Genomic DNA, 6,000 nt, shown 5'->3' with positions numbered 1-6,000 from the left:
GGGAGTAATGGCGAGATATTTTGGTCCTGTTGAGTATATATAGGGTGCTGGGAACTCAGAGAAAGGGGGATGGAGAGTTAGGGGTGAGAACAGAGTATAGAAATTAGAGTTGCAGAGAGTTGCTGCTGCTGCCATTAGAGAAGAACACGAAGAACAATAGACTGCAAGTAGCAGTCGTTTTCTAGTGTCTTAAAACCGTTTCGTTTTCTTCCAGAAAAAGACTGTTGCTTCTGCGACTGTTTTGTGCTATAATTTTGTAACAGCTTCTTTGCAACATTTGCAACACCCGTAGACCATTGCGAATCTCCGTTTTATATTATTTCTCCAATAAAAACACCATATGAGCTATGAGTTATCTTTTTGAGTGTGTTTTCACCATGTGGAGCTAGAACCCATCACTGGGACGACGGAGGAAGTTGTATTTCATCCTTGGGGTAATTTAATAAATTCCTTATTTACTTTTTGCATAAATTTTAAATGATTTATGATTTCTATTCATCATTTGTTATCTTGTTAGATAGTGTATGCTTAGTCTTAGATGCTTTAGATACACTATGCTTGTAATTTACAATTGATGTTTTACGAAATCTACTTTGGCAAAGAATAGAGTTATTGTTTCTTTTGCTTTGAGCTATAAATGTCTAGGATTAATTTATGAACCCCATGAACATGAAAACCAGTGGAATCCCGAGTCCCGGTCTCTCTTCTTTCTGTGACAAATTTTATATATATATTTTTCCTTATTTTCTTTATTAAATCTTAAAACAAATTCTCAACAAATCTGAGTGAACGAATCATCTTACTACAACATCATTGAAAAATACCATCAATTTTTGGCGCCGCCGACGCGGATTTGTTTTTAGGTTTTATTTTATTTGTTCTTTTTTACGCGTTCTGGTACTTTTGTTTGCTTTCAGATTTGGAGCTAAGCTAAAGGAAAAGAGAAGTGCTGAAAAGAAAGGCGAAGCCCAAAAAGGAAAGAAAAGAGAAATCCAAAAGGAGTGAAGAAGATTTTGTAAATAATTTTTATTTTTATTTTAGAAACTATAATTAAGTTTTTTATTTTTGTAAAGTTTTATTTTTGGACATTTTTATTTTTGGACATTGGACATTTTTATTTATTTATTTATTTTAAAACCCTACGGAAGGGTACTTTTAAATAAACTGTTTGCAGAGAAGGACGACGATTATGATATCATCTCGGCCCCTCGGGTTCGTACATGACATAGGAGTCGTGGCCCGAGTCGACTTCAACGGTTCATCCCCCGTCTGGAACGGGAGGTAAGAATTCTAAACACCCGCGAATCCCCTGTCAGCGGGTTTACTGGATGATTTTGTATGCTTATATGTTGAGGACCTGAAATAGGATTTAATTTTCTAGTAAAGGGAAAGGCCTGGCCAAATCAAGATAAGGACTCGGATTTCATCACCGTTTTCTTCTTGCCCGCCTTAGGAAGACGTAACCTACGCGAACCTAAGCCTTAAAATTTGGACTAGAACGAGACCGATAGGGTAACGAGCTTAATAGGAAAGTCATTCGAAAAATATTGGTTACTCTTTTAAGCATACTTCGAAGTTCATGATGGTTTCTGTGAGTTGAATGCGTGACTGCGCCGCCTTGTAATGCGGTGAGGCCTTGGGTATCAAAGCTCCACGCAGCTTCCCTCGCCTCTATTCAACTTACTTTGACTCGGATTGATTCCGTAGGGGTTTGCTCAAATTGTAACGAATTCCCTTTCGAAGGATTAGAAGCTGGTCTAGAAACAATCTAAGTGGAGCGATCATGATTTTTGTTTGCTAGATAAAATAGGCTTGTTGTGGTCGAGACAACCTTCTTTGTGTTTGTTTAGAATTCCCTTGCAGTTAGGATGTCGAACTGGTATTATAATAGCCAATACAATGAGTATCCGACTGAGCAGCTTAGACATTATCCTTTTTATGACCATAGTGTGAATATTGATTGGGAACACGAAACTTTTGAAGGCCATGGTCCATACCATTGTGATCCCAATTACTATCCACATACCCACATGTCATACGAGCAAAACAATCCTTCTATTTCTCTAAAAGAGTCTATCAAGAGTTTCAATGAGTCAGCACGGAAGTTATTTATGAAAGATACTTATAATATTCTTCTCCCAGAAGAGTCCGTAGAGCGGTCAACTAAGATATCTCTAGAAGAGACCCTCAAGCAATTTACTGAGAATACAGATAGGATTGTGGAAAAACTTGCTCAGGATAGTCTTAATTTCCAGTGTAGTTTTCCCAATACCACCCTCGAAAATAAGGATAGTTTTTATTCACATAATCAAGATGACGAGGTTAGAATTGGTAACACTACTTGTTTTGATAAGGTTCGATCATTTTCATGTTATTATAGTGATGATTATGATGAGGATAGTATTGATGAAGAACATGAAATATGTAGGCATAATGATCAGGAATTTGTTACTCCGATTGAGCGTTATAATGATAGTACTATTTCTAGTACAAATACAAATAATTTTACTAATTATTCACCTATTCAAAAGGACGAGGATTTGACTAGAGATACCCCCGGTTTAGATGATGTAGTATTTCCTGTCTACGAAGCCGATGATAGTTTTGAGGAACGAGTTTATTAGGAGAATATTGTTTTAGAGTCTAGAAATTCAGAAACACTAGTCTTAGAAGATGATAAACTCGTAGAAATAAGTGAGGATGAACCCAACTTAGAAGAATCTATTGACCATTTCCAGGAATCTGATGACCTAGAAATTAGGGAAGTTGTGACTAGTGTTTCTAGAGACACAGAAAACTCTAAGTTTGGGGGTGATTATCATTCTCCGTGTGCTTGAACTCTTAGAAAGTACCCTCCTGTAGGACTTGACATTTGTGCCTCAACCATCTTACAAGATTATCTTCATACACGTTTTCCCGAACCTAATGATGTCCTGAAAGAAGATCAGTTGTTAGAAACCCAGGCTATGATACCAAGATTGACTTTGTTTTCCCACCAAACACTTTTCAACCAATTGTGGGAAATTTTGATTTTAAGATGTGTCGGTTATTAAGTTTTGAGACTAAACCTAATCACTTTAGGATATTAGGGTCGACACATTTTCTTAAGGAAGACCACCTCTTTCATTGTGGTCAGCTGTGTGAGTCAAATCTGATTGACTTAGAGGATCCCCAGTTATTCAGGTTGTTGTTATGTGCTTATAAGTTCTTAGTTGAGTTTTTCCAGACTCTAATACCTGAACCGGATCTTAGATTTGAGGAAATCCAACCGATGAAAACCTGTTATCTAGACCTAGTTATAGAACCTGAACCTGAGCCACAACTAGATGTAGTTGTCTTAAATAAGGGTATGTTCGGCATCTTTTTGGTCTGTTGCAGTTTCCTCTTCTTGTGGGTAACACTTTTTGATCCAGATGACCCACAGTTATTCCGACTACTTCTATATGATTCTATGAGGTGACTAATTCCTTCTGATGTCTGGCTGAAGACTTTAAACTTAGCACTTCTTGGGAGGTAACCCAATATTCTTGTGACACGGTAATATCTTTCCTTATCTCTTTTGCTTCAAGTGGTAACAGTTTCTCCTTGTTCAGGCTTTTAATTTTATCTTTAGAACATTGAGGACAATGTTAGATTTAAGTTTGGGGGTATGGGAGAAACATTTTAGTTGCATTTTTGAAACTTCTAGCGTCACATAGTACCCGGTTATCTAAGTTTATATACTGTTTCTCACCGAAAAGATAGAAATTGGAATGCTAGAGATAACAACCTATTGAGACATTAGAGAAAAATACATTGAGATCCTTGAAATTCAGGAGAGAACTTGTTCCTTTCAGAGGGTAACCGTGATGGACCTAACCATACATGATGGAAAGGCAAGTAGGTCAGGAAATGCCAGAAAGACAAAGCAACCTCACAATGTAGTCTTAGTTACTGGATTGCGACTCTCTCTCAGTAGAAACTTATCATCATCAACAAGCAGAGCGACATGAAAATCTATGAAGAAAGTTGAAGACGTTTTAGGTTTAGAAGCAACAATAGAAAAGAATAATTCAAAAATCAAGTTGAAGTTATAAGAGAAAATGATATAAGTTATTAGAATCCATGACACCAAGAAATCACAAGTTGCGAAGATCCAAGTTTTGAAAGTACTTCTCTCATGGCCATGTAAATTGTTGTCTTGTAATTTTTTGTTACCGAAAAAAAAATGAAAAAAATGAAAAAAAAAAAAAATCATCGTTACGTTTTGTTCAATAAGGCCAAAAGGGAAGTAGAAATTTATAAGTCGAGCAAGAAATCGAAGAGAAGAGTTAATTGTCAAGGTTCTATGAGGTTCTATAGTTTATCATCAACAGTTGAAGACCGAAGAAGACGTTGTTTCTACTGAGCACTATGAGAGAGTCGAAGAAAGATACATTTGGTTGCTTTGTTAGTCCGCTTTCAATCTGGCACAAGATTTTTCTAGCACTGGTTTGACTCATCACACGTAATTAGTCCAGCTATGTAGCAGATGTCCCTCTCATTTTTATCTCTCTCCTAATCTTATCCAACTGTAAAGCAGCGGACGCATCTTACAATGTTTATCTAGTTGTGTAGCGGATATCTCTTTATCTAGCAGTGGTGCGGATGTGTCTCCCATTTTCTTCAGTCATCTTTAGAGTTGACACCTTTAATTTCTCCGGCATTCTAGTTACTTGGAGATAGGTTGAGAATATGTATGTCCTCATAACTCTTTGGATACTTGTGACCAAGTAGAAGTCATGGTTTTGTGGGTACACCTCTGGTAAACCCTCCCGAGATTAACTCGGTTTTATTTTTTATTTTATTTTGCTCGAGGACTAGCAAATAATAAGTTTGGGGGTATTTGATAGACGCATTTATGTATCTAATTTGTCCTCAATGTTTCGTACTGTTAGTACTCGATTTCGTACTTATTATGGTGTTTTGTGTGTTTGTAGGCATTTTTGGGAAATAAACATTTTTGGAAAATTCGGCTCGAAAAGTTGCCCGGGGCACCCTTGGAGGACACGTGTTATTCGGACTCTCACCGTTGGCTAAGGGGCACCTCGGTTTATAAGGGGCACCCTAACTGGACAGCTGCTATTTACACTCCACAGCCGGATAAGGGGCACTTCTTCTTCTTCACGGGAGACATAAAATTGGCGGGAATTCTTCAGTTCAAATATTTTGTTACGACAAATTTCTGGCGGAAGATTTTGAGGCGATTAATTGAGACTCAATGCCCGGTTTTGATTGTTACAACCCTGTTTCGATTAAACAGTGGTGGTAATGTGTTTTATCTCGGCAAATTTGGGTTGTGTGCGTGGGAATGACGTGAAACATGATTGAGAGACTCACGGGATTCTGTTGGATTCGTTTTGGAAAGTTGGAGCGAGTATACAGCGTTGTCATCTCATTCTGGAACGTGTATCAATCGGTTTGGAGTGTGTAAACAACAGCTAGCTGCATGAGAAGTTAAAACTGTAATGACCCGTCCCTCCACCGATATTGTCCCCACTTAGCCACTGCGGTTATCCGGCAGTGTGGGGTTTTCAACGGGCATCGCTGCGGTAATCCAGCAGTAACTTCCCGGATGGTCACCCATCCCTGGATTGCTCCCGCCCGAGCACGCTTAACTGCAGAGTTTTCTGCCAACTCTGGAGCCAATTGTGCTGAAAAGGCCTCGGTGTTAGGGAAGGACAAATCATTACTTATATTCCATTCGGCCAACCACTGCCGAATATCGGGGTATTACAATACCACCACCTTAAATTGGAGCCGTCCTCGGCTCCAGAATATATTCGCAAGCTCAGATCTCCGACGTTCCCTACCCCTCATGAGAAGCACCTGGAACAACCCCGTCCAGCGTACCTTCTCACCCTCGGCAGGTGAACCGTCGTCGGCTCTGATACCATTTGTAATGACCCGTCCCTCCACCGATCCTGTCCCCACTTAGCCACTGCGGTTATCCGGCAATGTGGGGTTTTCAACGGGCATCGC

The sequence above is a fragment of the Papaver somniferum genome, chromosome 8, assembly GCF_003573695.1.
Source record: "Papaver somniferum cultivar HN1 chromosome 8, ASM357369v1, whole genome shotgun sequence".
Taxonomy (NCBI): Eukaryota; Viridiplantae; Streptophyta; class Magnoliopsida; order Ranunculales; family Papaveraceae; genus Papaver; species Papaver somniferum.
Note: the sequence above shows the minus strand (reverse complement) of the source record.